This window comes from Schistocerca americana, chromosome 4 (genome assembly GCF_021461395.2).
Source record: "Schistocerca americana isolate TAMUIC-IGC-003095 chromosome 4, iqSchAmer2.1, whole genome shotgun sequence".
NCBI classification, from domain to species: Eukaryota; Metazoa; Arthropoda; class Insecta; order Orthoptera; family Acrididae; genus Schistocerca; species Schistocerca americana.
This window is the reverse complement of record NC_060122.1, coordinates 246840358-246855765: the sequence shown is the minus strand read 5'-3', so window position 1 is coordinate 246855765 and position 15408 is coordinate 246840358. Positions and strand designations below refer to the sequence as shown.

Sequence of the window (15408 nt, the reverse complement as noted above, 5' to 3'; positions counted from 1 at the left end):
CTCCTCAGAACAGAAAATTATCAGCATTCATGGTAGGTATTTATTACAAAACGTTCTTCCTCTGCACCACTGCTCTCCGTAGTGACACCTGCTTCACTCTCACGCTTCAACCCTATTTTAAAATCAATCAAGTCAAACTGATTGTGTACCACTAGATTCCTGGGCTCCTTACCCCTGAAATGCTAGAAATTGGAAGACTAGGCTGCCAATGCTTTGCTTCTGACCACTGCCGCACAGCTGTATAGTAGCTATTACATAATTACAGTTGCGTTGTGATCTCAATTAGATCGTTTATTGTAGCGAAGTGAATAATGAAGCAGTTTCTTGTCCATTGTGGGGACTACATACAACTCGGAGAAGACATTTAAGCATTTTACTGTCGCAGGTGGATGATACAAGGTATATGTACAATAGGTGGACTATGTGATGAACAAGGAAGCGGTAGTTCATACATACTTTTCACAAGCTGCAACCTCCACAACATAGTCTCACGCGTTAAACCTAATATTTGAAGAAAAAATGTAATTATTGGAAACTTATGTAATGAGTATTGTAGTTTTACGAAATACTGAAGATAATAATCTGTTGAAAGTAATTAAATTTCGAGACCTAAACACTACTGATCCCTTTCTTGTTTAACCCTTAGCAAATTTTTTTACTCTTCAGGGGGTAATTCCCCCGGGTTGGGAATGACTGTTTTAGGAGGCCAACAGAATCTTCCGCGATCGTTTGCCCTTATTCTATACCAAATTCCCAATTACTCATGACTTTTACTTTCTTAAAGTAACTCTGCAAATATTTTAGGAACGCTCAAGCTATTTATATTGTTTTTCCAATCCTACACTCGTCAGCAGTGAGGTTGGGGAACGGGGGAACCGACTCTGGCCTGATGCACAGAAACGTTTCCACCTTAAACTGTAGGTACTCAGCGAAAACTGAGGGGAAAGTGATTTACACTAGTCGAGCGAGATTTTATTCTACTTGATAAAGGTCCGTATTAATCGATTTTCAGCAGCACGTTGAAGTTGGTTACAAGATACTTGGCTGTGCGCTTGGACCAGAAATCAAACATCTGAAAACAGCGGAAGGAAGGGCATCAGAAGTACTCCATAAACTTGCCACGATAAACACAGGCAACTACAGATTTCCCATTACTATAAGAACATTCCATTACGCTCTCTTGGAGTCAACAATATACAAAGGGCGCTCAAAAAGTTTTGCACAGTCGTCTCTAATTATTTTATTTTTTGCAGGAGGAGAACTAAATATTTTGTGAACATACTTGGAACATTTAGCAAATAAGTTGGTTATAAAAGTATTGTCTTTTATTTACAGGTGAGCCGTAATGGACCATGAAGCAGATGCCAGGTTGCGACAACGGTCAGTGATGGAGTTCCTCTTCAAGACCGGCGATGACTCTGCCACATCGATTCACAGGAAGTTGCTCCCTGTTTATGGGGAGGACACGGTGGATCGCAGCGGTATCCAGAGGCGGTTGTAGAGGTTTAAAGAAGGTGATTTCTCTCTACTGGAGAATACTCACGATGCGGTAGACCATCGACGGCAGTGAGTGATGTGAATAAGGAGACCATACATCAAATCATCCAAAATGGCAGATGTGTGACGACACGACAGCATGCTGAAATGACTCGTTCGTCATTGGGTAGTGTGGTATCACTGGTACAGTCACTATGGTACAGAGAATCTGTGCATGTTGGGTGCCTAGATTATTGACAAGAGAAATGAAAACAAAGAGAAATAATGTGTGCCAGGGTATCACGAAGACCTTTACTGAAGAGTGGAAACAGTGTTTTGACGGCATTACCCAGGATGAAACATGGTTTGAACAGTTCTCGGGTATCCGATCGGGTAGCGTCGTAATTTCTCCACAATATTTCGGCAGACGTACACGCTGCCATGGTTGTTTTTTGTCCGAACCTGAGAACAAAACCCAATCCATGGAGTGGCGTCATCTGGGTTCCCCTAGGAAGAAGAAACCAAGACTTTCACGAACAGCTGGCTGAAAGGTGATGGTCTCCTTCTTCTGGGATCAGTGTGGTGTCATTTGCATTGACTTTTTGGAACCTGACTCCACAATTAACCGGGACCGTTACTGTTTGTCATTGGACAAGCTGCGACGTGCCATCAAGACCCACAGACCGCAGCTTCAGGGTCAGCTCATCAGACTACAGCCGGCCGCGGTGGTCTAGCGGTTCTAGGCGCTCAGTCCGGAACCGCGCGACTGCTACCGTCGCGGGTTCGAATCCTGCCTCGGGCATGGATGTGTGTGATGTCCTTAGGTTAGTTAGGTTTAAGTAGTTCTTAAGTTATATGGGACTGATGACCACAGATGTTAAGTCCCATAGTGCTCAGAGCCATTTGAACCATCAGACTACACTATGTCAATGCCAAACCCCATACAGCCCTTATGAGGCAGGAGAAAATCAGGAAAATGGATTGGAAAATTGTTCCTCATCCTCCCTACAGTCCGGACTTGGTTCCGTCTTATTTTTACCTCTTTGGTCGTCTGAAGGCCCACCTGCACATTAAGACATTTGATAGTGAGAAATACCTTATTTCCTATGTCAAGCGATGGTGTAAAAGTCAATCCCCGAATTTTACCAAAGTGCATGTACATCATGGAAAGAACGTTGGGCCAGATGCGTCACAGCTGATGTAGGCTACATTGAGTAGGCTGAATGAACAGCTAAATGTTCCAAGTATGTTTACAAAAAATTTCATTCTCCTCCTGTAAAAATTAAAAAAATTAGAGACGACTGTGCAAAACTTTTTGAACGCCATTTGTATTTGCTGCCACCATGTGGGCACATCGACATTGCACCGCGGCTAATACCACAGTGTAAGGCGCGGATAGAGGAGTGTGCGACTGTGTGGAGCTATCGGCACCACCTCAGTGGAGGTGCCCGGGATATAGCCTATTGACACAACTATTAAGAATCACGCAGCGGCTTAGTGGCTGAAAAGGAGCGGACCAGACACAGAAAGAGACCTCTTAGGGGTGGATATACACTAATCAGCCAAAACGTCATGACCACTGCCCACCGCGACGTCGGATGCCGACTGGTGGCATTGTTGGCACGTGACGCTGGCAAAGGGTATATTATTATTACGCAGAGCTTGTGAACGAATATCTCGAAAACGGCGAAGCTGGTCGAATACGGGCGCGCTACTGTCGTGAGCATCTACGGAAGGAGGAAGAAGAACAGTGAAACTGCAATTAGGCGCTAAATGGTTGGTCGTCCACGACTCTTCACAGAACGTGGACTCCGGAGGCTAGTTTACTCTATAAATGATTTGTGGCTTCTCTGCCGAAAGAGCACAATGCTGGTGCACACACAATCGTTTCGGTGCACACCACACATCGTAGATTGTCGAGCATGGAGCTCCACAAGAGACCACCCATTCGTGTCCGCATGTTGACCTAACAACATCGTCAGTTACGATTGCAGTGGGCACGGGACCATCGGTATTCCATCGTCAATCAATGGAAACGTGTCGGCTCTTCGAGTGAATCACATTTTTGCTATACTAGGTCGACGCTCGTTTCCAAAAACGCCGTCATCGAGGTGAACGGCGGCTCGAAACGTGCAGTGCGATACGGACGCAGGCTGGTTGGAGCAGTATTATGCTATGGCAGACATTCTCCTGCGCTTCCATGGGACCTGTGGTAGTAATCGAAGATCCGCTGACAGCTGCGAATCACCTACATCCCTTCATGCTTGATGTCTTCCCCGACGGTGACGTCATCTTTCAGCATATAATTGCTCGTGTCTCTGAGCCAGAACCATACTACAGTTCCAATTTTGTTGTGTGTTGTTCAAATGTGTGTGAAATCTTATGGGACTTAACTGCTAAGGTCATCAGTCCCTAAGCTTACACACTACTTAACCTAAATTATCCTAAGGACAAACACACACCCATGCCCGAGGGAGCAGCCGCACAGTCCATGACTGCAGCGCCCCAGACCGCTCAGCTAATCCCGCGTGGCACTACAGTTGCAATTTAGTCATATAATGACATGGTTGGAGACCGTGGCTGTTATTTGAAAACAAATGTTGATGGTGTTGAGACAGTAACCAGGCACAAATTTATTTTCAGTTCCTTCATTCAAAAGGTACCGTTACCGGTTTCAAATAATTACGATTCGTCTTCAGACGGTTTTCATGCTTTCATTAGCATATGTGATGCGTTTTTTACAAATTAATTGTCCTAAAATATAAATAGTTATAAGCACGCCACACAGATGGTTGCGTTACAGATTCGCAATGGATGTGACTCGCATTGGATTTCACGAAAGTCACATTCAGTGCAAATCTGTAACGCAACCATCTGTGTTGCGTGCTTATAATTAGGTATTATTTATATTTTAGGACAATTAATCTGTAAAAAATGCACCACATGTTCTAATGAAAGAATGAAAATCGTTCGAAGATGAATCGTAATGACTCGAAACCGGTAACGGCACCTTTTGAATGAAGGAGCTGAAAACAAATTTGTGGCTAGCTCTCAACACCAACACTTGTCATACTACAGTTGTTTGAGGAGCTGTCTAGTGAACTCACGTTGATGTCTCAGCGACCAAATTCGTACACAAATCAGCTGCCCGTTATTTACGCGAATAACATGACCTGTACGTAGACATCTAACGCCACATAACTCCACAGACCTATTAACAAACTGTTGGACCTCTAATAAGCAGAATAAATTATGTATTTCGTTCCACAGACTGTCAAACAAACTATTAAGCATGTGTTCAAAATGTTTCGGCTCATCAGTGTACAGACTTCGTGAGAGCTCAAAACTTGGAGCGTGAATTCATGGTGAAAGGAGTGGACCAACGGCAAAAAGGCCCGTAGGACACATGCTTTCTTCTCTAACATCAGGAAGCGACTGAGTATGAAACATATCAATCCCAGCAAGGGGAATGACGCATTTCTTTACCGGCTACGCAAGCTAATATCGGTCACGAGGCTGATTTTGCCTGTCGACAGAGAGAGCCTCCATAACCTATACTTCTAATACACTACTGGCCATTAAAATTGCTACAACACGAAGATGACGTGCTACAGACGAGAAATTTAACCGACAGGAAGAAGATGCTGTGATATGCAAATGATTAGATTTTCAGAGCATTCACACAAGGTTGGCGCCGGTGGCGACACCTACAATGTGCTGACATGAGGAAAGTTTCCAACCGACTTCTCATACACAAACAGCAGTTGACCGGCGTTGCCTGGTGAAACGTTGTTGTGATGCCTCGCGTAAGGAGAAGAAATGCGTACCATCACGTTTCCGACTTTGATAAAGGTCGGATTGTAGCCAATCGCGATTGCGGTTTATCGTGTCGCGACATTGCTGCTCGCGTTGGTCGAGATCCAATGACTGTTAGCAGAATATCGAATCGGTAGGTTCAGGAGGGTAACAGGGGACGCCGTATCACTAGCAGATGAGATGACAGGCATCTTATCCGCATGGCTTTAACGGATCGTGCAGCCACATCTCGATCCCTCAATCAACAGATGGGGACGTTTGCAAGACAACAACCATCTGCACGAACAGTTCGACGACGTTTGGAGCAGGATGGACTATCAGCTCGGAGACCATGGCTGCAATTACCCTTGACGCTGCATCACAGACAGGATCGCCTGCGACGGTGTACTCAACGACGAACCTGGGTGCGCGAATGGCAAAACGTCATTTTTTCGGATGAATCCAGATTCTGTTTACAGCATCATGATGGTCGCATCCGTGTTTGGCGACATCAAGGTAAACGCATATTGGAAGCGTGTATTCGTCATCACCATACTGGCGTATCACCCGGCGTGATGGTGTGGGGTGCGATCGGTCACAGGTCTCGGTCACCTCTTGTTCGCATTGACGGCACTTTGAACAGTGTACGTTATATTGCAGGTGTGTCACGACCTGTGGCTCTATCCTTCATTCGATCCTTGCGAAACCCTACATTTCAGCAGGATAAAGCACGACCGCATGTTATGCCTTTCTGGATACAGAAATTGTTCGACTGCTGCCCTGGCCCGCACATTCTCCAGATCTCTCACCACTTGAAAACGTCTTGTCAATGGTAGCCGAGCAACTGGCTCGTCACAATAAGCCAGTCACTATTCTTGATGAACAGAGGTATCGAGTTGAAGCTGCATGGGCAGCTGTACATGTACACGCCATCCAAGCTCTGTTTGACTCAATGCCCAGGCGTATCAAGGCCGTTATTACGACCAGAGGTGGTTGTTCTGGGTACTGATTTCCCAGGATCTATGCACTCAAATTGCGTGAAAATGTAATCACATGTCAGTTCTAGTATAATATATTTGTCCAATGAATACACGTTTATCATCTGCATTTCTTCTTGGTGTAGCAATTTGAATGGCCTGTAGTGTATGTGGTTGTTGGTCGCAGCAAATACGACTAGCAAACTCACACAACCACCTAACAGTCCAGATCTTGTGGACCGATGTCAACGATTGTGCAGACAGAATATCTACAGCGCTGCATAAAAAGTACGGTGCTTTCTGCGACGAGAGTACAGGCAGAAGGAAGCAACAACAGTAGTAGTTGTAGTAGTGGTGGTAGTGGTAGTAATGACAGAGGCACAGGTGAAGACTGAATGACAGCGGCACAGGTGAAGAGTGACAAACATAGAATAACGACTAAATTGTTCCCATACTGTCACAAAAATAGTTCATTAGATAGTAATATTAACTGATACTTAATGTCGTGTCGGACCTCCTTTTGCCAGGCGTAGTGGGGCATCTCGACGTGGCACGGACTTAACAGGTCCCCTGCAGGAATATTGAGCCGTGCTGCCGCCACCAGATACAGCCGCTCATAACTCCGAAAGTGTTGCCGGGCCGGCGCAGGGTGTCATGCACGAACTGACATCTCGATTATGTCGGGCGATTTGGGTGGCTAAATCATTGGCTCGAATTGTCCAGAATGTTTTTCAAACTAACCGCGAATAATTGTGGTCCTGGTGACATGGCGCATTGTCATCCATAAAAATTCCACCGTTGTTTAATGCAAATGGTCGCCAAGTAGCCGAACATAACCATTACCAGTTAATGATCGGTTCGTTTGAACCAGAGGACCAGTTCATTCCACGTAACTACAGCCCACACAATTATGGATCCGCCACAGGCCTGCACAGTGCCTTGTTGAAAACATGGCCACACTCGAAACCTACCATCAGCTCTTACCAACTGAAATCAGGACTCATTTGATCATGCTACGGATTTTCAGTCGACTAGGGTCCAAATACTATGGTCACGAGCTCAGGAGGAGCTCTGCAGGTGACTTCGTGCTGGTAGCAAGGCACTCGCGTCGTTCGTGTGCTGCCGTAGCCCTGTAACGCCAGATTTTGCCGTACTGTCTTAGGGGATACGTTCGTCGTCCGCCCCACGCTGATTTCTGTTGTTATTTCACGCAGTGTTGCTTGATTGTTAGCACTGACAACTCTACGCAAACGCCGCTGCTCTCGATCGTTAAGTGAAGACCTTTGGCCACTGGCGGTGGTGAAAGATACTGCCAGATATTTCGTGTTCTCGGCACACTCTTGACACTGTGTATCTCGGAATGTTGAATTCCCTGACGATTTCCGAAATGAAAAGTCCCATGCGTCTCGCTCCAACTATCATTTCGCGTTCAGAGTCTGTTAATTCCCGTCGTGCGACTACAATCACTTTGGAAACCTTTTCACATGAATCATCTGAATACAAAAGTCAGCTTCGTCGATGCACTGCGATTTGATACCTTGTGTACGTGATACTACCGCCATCTGTATATATGCATATCGCTATCCCATGACTTTTGTAAGATTACAAGATAACTGTAATCAGGTCTCATGTTACGGATTTTCAGTCGTCTAGGGTCCCAATACTATGGTCACGAGCTCAGGAGAGGCGCTGCAGGCGACTTCGTGCTGGTAACAAGGCACTCGCGTCGCTCGTGTGCTGCCATAGCCCTGTAACGCCAGATTTTGCCGTACTGTCTGAGGGGATACGTTCGTCGTAAGATTACAAAAGTCATAGGATAGCGATATGCTATATTACAATGAGATTTCTCAATAGAAATAGCCAACAGCACATGCTATCTCTAAAGTAGCTTAAAGTAGATATAGAACCACGCCATTTGAGGGTGACACGCTGAAAGTACTGATCAAGTTGTCGCCCTCGGATGGCGAGTAGTAGTAGATCGGGTATGTCTTTCTGATTTACTCTAACGATGGCGTTCTATCTATCTTCTTCTCTTCCTAAATTCTTAACAAATAAATTGTTGATTTAAACATTTCAGTTTTCTGATTCGCTTTAAATTTGCAAGTATCTGAAGTTGCAGCTTTGTTAAAATATTGTGTATGTGTACAATTTAATAAGGTGAAAACACGACCTGTCTTAGTCACTAGGTGGCAAGTAATTTGTAAATGGCAGCTGATAAAATAAACAAATAATAAGTAAGCTCATACAGTGGAATTGGTAGCTCACTGGCCACGAAAGGCAGGAACTTAGGTTCGAAGCTCTCTCTCTGGCGCAAACAGGTTGAACTTATTACAAGGGAACAATAAAAATGAAAGGCCGACAGAGAAATGCTTCAATTACAAAGCGAAAAAGGCAGGGCTGCAGTCTTTCTCCTCTATTGTGCAGTCTGTATATCTAAGAAGAAATCAAGGAAATCATGCATATCCAAACAATGAAGAAATCCCTGTATCTGTATTACTAGACGGCTAAAGCGGTTTCAGTTGCAAGTTACCTATCTAACGGCGGACGAGGGGAAATATTAATGCGATTTTCAGTATTTCAGTTGATTACTGATGGAATTTTAAATTTAAAAACGTTTTCTCAAACGACTTACTAAGAGGTAATCTTAAGTTAAAGATTTAACACAATAAATCATGCATTAAAGTTAGAAACTGAGTATGTGTCTTGAGGCAGGGTGCCTCGCGCCGCGCAAATTACCCAAACTGTATTCACCCATTATTTGAGACAGAGCACTTAGCTGCTTCCAACGAACACACAGTTTCAAACCTATTCCAAACTTTTATCACTGACAGCCTCCACAGAATAATGAAAGAAAAAAGTTTATCGCTTACTACTCCTTCTCTATGCATGCAGTAAAATTTCAGCATCAGCGATGACGTTTTAACTTATTACTTCTTTACCTCAAACTCTATTTGCAATACATTTTGTAGACATTATCTGCATATACAACTCAACGTACCTGCAACATTATATCTTTGTACGATACGTATTTCAGGAGATATGACATCATAAACATTGAGATGCGTCAGAAACTAGCTTTTTTTAAAACGGAATTCGATCCCCAAATAATAATTCTGATATCAAAGACGAAATAAAAAGAAATCAAAGATTCCTACATTTAACTAAAATTCAATGTGAAAGAAAAACAATAATAAAGTTTCGCTGATTACATTGTTATTATCTATAAAAGTGGAGAAGAAAAGAAGAACTGCAGGGCTTGTTGAATGCAGTGGACTGTTAACTGAGCACAGAAAATGATTATCAACAAACCTAAACAGCAGAATGGGGAACCACAGGGAACTTTAATTGAAGGAATTATGTTGTCTTGGAAACAAAGTAATACAAATCTAGCACAGAAAAAGAGAGCAATTCTTCCCCATAAAGAATTGTTCTCTTTTTATGTGAAAACGTTCAGTTAAAGTTCCACGTGGTTCCCCATGTGATGGTTCCCAATTGTGATGGTTCCCCATAAAAAGTCTACTAGGCCTTGATTGATAGATTTGATTTGATTTGAGCATGGAGATAAAAATAACGGTGTTCTTGGCCCACTATTGACAGCACCGAAACTGAGTTCAGAGTGGGGTTTCGCTCCCTGTGAATCTTACGGCCAGCCGGTACCCTTAAAGAGTAATAGGACGACCCTTTATTAGTTCCTTATTACGCAAGATGATGGGCATTTCCTGTGTCTTTTGACCTCCAATTCTTCGCATTGGGCGATTAGGGCTGGTGACCTCTTATCCCTCTCACAACATAGTCTACACCTACACACCCATCGTGTGTACGTGTTTATTTAAAATTCCCATGGCCAATGATGAGTTCTAACAGAAATTTAATCTATTTCCTGTTGAAGTTCAGGATTGTGGAACTTCTCTTGAGAGATAGCTTTGTCATCATTAGCTTTCCCCTCTTTTTTCATCGTTGTCCAATATTCTACGTAGGTTTGATTTTACCATCGCCTCAGTGATGGTGAGGACGGGTTCCGCTCTAATAAATGGAGTCGTTGCGCTGTCTTCTGCAACGATCTCTGATCTCGTTGCGGGGCTGACTGAGATTTCTGAGTTGCTTGACTGTCTGAATAAATGTTGCTGCTTCACTCTTTGTACCAGCTTTGCAAATTCTCCTCCGTGCACACCCGGATAGCAGATATTTCCGCCTGCAATACCGTGGCCAGCTTCCCTAGAAAGACGTCGCTCTGTAGCCTCCTAGACTGTATCTCAGCGCTATCGTTTGTTTTCGGACCGTCAGTGAACCAGACTGTCTGCTGAACGGTGTCGTCCTTCGTTCTGCTACTGTTCCCTGCGTCCGAACGTTACACTGAAAGATTTATTGAATTAGCTGGAATCTATTTTATGGTCAGCCAGCACTTCCCGGCTAAGCAGGCCTTCTAGGCCTTAATATGAGAAAACAATAAATTCTGAGAGTATACATATGGCGTACGGCATTGTACGGAAGTGAAACACAGACTGTGGGAAAACTGGAAAACCGATCACCGAAACGTTTGAGATATAGTGGGCCGCTGGAAAATAAGTGGACTGATAAGAAAAGAGGTGGGGTTCGCAAAAACTGACTAGAAGAGTGGTCAGGATAGTTGTTTATGTCTACAAGAGTGAGCCCTAGAGGGCTAAAACGAATTAAATTGCGATGTGAATGTAGAGTCACTCGTTTCACATCATTATGATACATCGTGCAAATGACTAATGAAACTATCTAAAGTAAGCTTAGAAGTTTGAAAAGTTGCAGGAACAATGAACCACGCTTCATTTAAATGAGCTTTTACAAACTGTAGCTCCGAACCAATGGGAATTACGTGAAGACAGTAGACGTCAGTCATGAACAGTCGACATTCGACATTAGTTGTTTGTCGTACATACGATTAAAATCTAAGTAATAATGTCTAATGCACCTCCTAAGCAAATAAAACGGCTATGTGTTTACCTAGAAAGATGAGAAACGAAATATGCATGGCTAGCATGAGTCAGTAACAATTCGTTCCACTCGAAGCACGGAAGTTGTAACTTCATAGTCACAATTGTCATAATTTTATATTTAATCTTTAAGAATGACAAGAAACTGTTGACTGAAGTGAAAGAAATAAATAAATACCATTTTATCACTTATTAGCGTCATGATAGAATTTATTTGAAAATTACTGAAATAAACCATAATTCTGCCTTAAGCTTATGGAAACCTCCATGCATAGTATTGGTGTGTCTATAAATGATGACAAGCTCTGTACTTTGCATTTGGTGGTGATGGTCATTTTTGCAGAATATGAAGATGACGTGCACTACAGGGATAGAAAGTTGTATTGAGACTATCGAAAACTAAACCATTAATTTAGGGATAACGGATGTATTTAGTTAATGGAAGTGTGAGTCAAAACCTGCCGTTAGATTTTGGGGTAATTAGGACTGTGGGCTCCTATAAATATTTGGGAGCCATTATTAACAAAAATAGATCCAGTAAAAGCGAAATTAAGAATCTCATTGGCCAAGGTAGACAAGCAATCTAAAAATTAAGTGAAATTTTATGGAGCACACATATTAGGTCAGAAACGACGATTAGAACATTTAAAACAGTTATACAAAATTTAGCAACGTATGAAGCAGAAACATGGTAAATAACTGAAAGAACTACGAGGAACTTATTGTCAGTGGAGAAGGGATTCTGGAGGTGTCGATGTAGGTTTACATCTACGTAAGAGAATGAAGCTAGGCACAACTGTAGCGGAAGCGATTGAGAGGGTACGAGTATGTATGGCGTTTGGGCTGGTACAGAGGATCTAAGAGGACGAGGGAATGAATTACAGATAATAAAATAACCAGAAGAGAACCCAGAAAATAACATGTGAAAAAGTGTCAGAGAGGAAGCTGCAGGTTGAAGATTGGAAAGACAGAAGACTGCACGCTAGTATGCGAGATACAACTATAATGGTCTATTAAACAGCAATAATAAATGGAAATATATATGTTATTGTTCACTGTTTGACATTTTGCAAGTGGTTGAAGGAGCTCTGTAGTATTTACAGGGCTGCATTTGTCACATATATTTTCAAAGAAATCCTTGTAAACGTCGAAGAAGAAACCCTCATGAATGGAGAGAAGTTGAACAGTATCCGCTATGCTTATTATATTGCAATATTTGCTGATAACTTGAATAGTCTGTAACAACTTGAATCCCGAATCAATAAAAATAGTGAGCGTTATGACCTAGAAATCAACAGAATTAAAACAAAATTAACGGTCATCAGCGACAGAGACACACTCATCTGTCATCTAAACATTGCCGTGTGACGTACGCAGCGGCTAGCACGTTGGACTCGCATTCGGAAGGACGACGGTTCAACTCCGAGTCCGGACATTCAGAATTAGGTTTTCCTTGATTTCCCTAAAACGCTCCAAGCAATTGCCGATTTCCTTCCCCATCCTTAAAACAATTCAAGTTCCTGCTCCGTCTCTAAAGACCTCGTTGTCGATGGTACGTTAAACGCTAACCTTCCTTTCTTCCTTCTTTTTCATCAAAACATTAATGGTAAACTTATTGAACAAGTACACATTTCTGGGAACTAATATCAACAACTAGTCGGATAACTAGCAATAAATTAAAGTTCGTATTGAGAAAGCCAGAGCTTTGTCTTGTGTTTAGGAGCCATCACCTCCAAATCGAAACAAAAGATTCGTGGGTTACTACACGTTTGCCATCCTCTTCTACGGAACTGGAGGTGGCGGTCAAACGACTTGAGGTATTTGAGGTGTGGCTGTACAGGAGAATGCTAAAAGTGCCAGAGACAGATAACATTACTAATAACGAAATTCTTTGCTAAATGAGGAAAGATAAAGAAGTTCTATACACAGTAAAATGTAGTAAACTAAAATATCTCGGACACGTAGTGAGAGAAGGAAACAGTCGTAAACTGCTGCAGAATACTCTTCAAGGAAAGACACTTAGTAAAACAGGGTGAGAAAGAAGAACGTATTGGCTCGCCTGCAAGGTGAACAGCTGTACTGCAAACGGCTGCTCGGTGTGTGAAACAACGCTGCAATGAAACTTCCTGGCAGATTAAAACTGTGTGCCCGACCGAGACTCGAACTCGGGACCTTTGCCTTTCGCGGGCAAGTGCTCTACCAACTGAGCTACCGAAGCACGACCCACGCCCGGTCTCACAGCTTTACTTCTGCCAGTATCTCGTCTCCTACCTTCCAAACTTTACAGAAGCTCTCCTGCGAACCTTGCAGAGTGAAAATCTCATTCTGGGAACGCTGCAATGTTACGTAAATAAAAGTAAGATTTATATGTAAACTAATGTGAATGATAGTTTCCATGTAGTTACCTTTATACCGTACATACTAACGTTAATCTGGATAAAATATCAATAAAGCACTCTTGTAGTACTAAAACTATAACGTAAAATATGATTGGGACTTAGCAGTGCCGTCAGGTCCAGGACAGTGATTTCACATGCTGAGGTTACATTGACTTTTGGTTTCTTTCCTTTAATGTTTATAACTTTTTCAGTATTTCAGGACTTTTTGTAAATAAAATACATCCTTGCTGACGACAATATGGCATTTCATTTCACAAAAAACAGTAGAAATAATGCGTGACTTGTAAAACACTCATGAACTCCGCGAGATTTTTTTCCTTTCAAGCTATGACTACATATTGCAGACGAAGAAATTCGTACTCATCTAGCAAATTGGCCAGATGATGTTGATACACCATCTGAATGTAGTGATGATAGTGAAGATGAAATGATGCACAGTACTCCGCGGAATAGTAATGTAAAATCTCTTCAGGTGTGTGCTATTACTTCACAAAATCTTCACAGGACCTTCACAGAACCTGAACTAAGTGGTAATGAGGAAGAGGCAGACAATGAAGAAAATGTTCAAACTGTATCTCTTCAGGTATGTGGTAGTACTTCGCAGAATATCGTTTGACAATCATGCAGTTCACTTTCTTTCAAATTATCACGGAAATGAAGTATGCAATATACCCGGAACCCAAGAAGATTGAACGAAGATTGGAGAGGGGCACTGACATTTGTACAAGATTATAATGAACACACGGGAGGTGTAGATAAAGACTGACAAGAAAGCGAAAAAAAGTATTGGTACAGACTTTTTATGCAATGGTGGAAATGACGCTTATGTATTCCTATATTTCATACTGTGTCCTAAAAGGGACAGTTCTATTGACTGATTTTAAACGTAGAAGAAATACACTTTGTCTAATTTCATTTGGGAAGCAACTGTCCAAAAAACGGGGATGATGGCCCAAAAATAATCAAAATTTTCCTCTTTCAACTCCACAGAGAAGAAAGATCGCCTTTACGGTACCAAAAGAGGTACGTTTTCAGAATACACCATCTTATCGACCACCATCTGTCAATTCACGAGGTAGATGTGAACTTTGCTCATCTACAAAGGTGGAATCTAGACGCCCTTCATAGAGTTCAGAGAGTAGTATTTTTATGTGTTCATGAAAAAACTGTTTTTATGCCATCAGAAGTAATAATCGCAGCTGGATGATTATTTTGGGACTACTCAGTTCCTTAACGTACTTCGTCTGTATAATCCTGTCGGGAGTCTCTGGACATTTTATGCATTTTATTAGTAATAAATTTGCATCATTTTCTAACTAAAATAATTTGCTATTAATTACTAACTGTTGAAGTATTAAAGTAAAAACTTTGAGCCCTGATTGTATATGTTTTAAAAACCATTCAAAGGCGAAGATCGCGCAGCCGCTTTCAACAGTCTTTGCTGTCATCTTCAGATTTTAAACATCTTTTAGTAGTAAAATATGGTCGTTTTACGCTGGACCTCGTGCACAAGATGTGAAGTGGGTAAAACTCAACACATTATAAATGTTTGTCATCGCTAAATTATTTTTAAAAATACAAAGAACCTTGTGCAAAAGGCCACGTGTATATACATGATGACAAACGTTTATAATGTGCTGAGTTTCATCCACTTGACATCTTGTGCATGTGGTTCAGCGTACAATGAACATGTTTTGCTGCAAAAAGATGTTCAAGACCTGAGTATGACAGCAAAGACTGTTGAAACGTTGTCTTAAATTAAAAAATATATACCGGGTGATCAAAAACTCAGTATAA

At 42.2% G+C, this 15408-nt stretch overlaps 1 protein-coding gene across 2 annotated transcripts in view; it reads right to left on the bottom strand.

Moving 5' to 3' along the window:
• LOC124613225 (protein cycle) overlaps positions 1-15408 on the bottom strand; it is a 996167-nt gene that overhangs the window by 274187 nt on the left and 706572 nt on the right. The gene's annotated exons all lie outside the window — the stretch shown is intronic.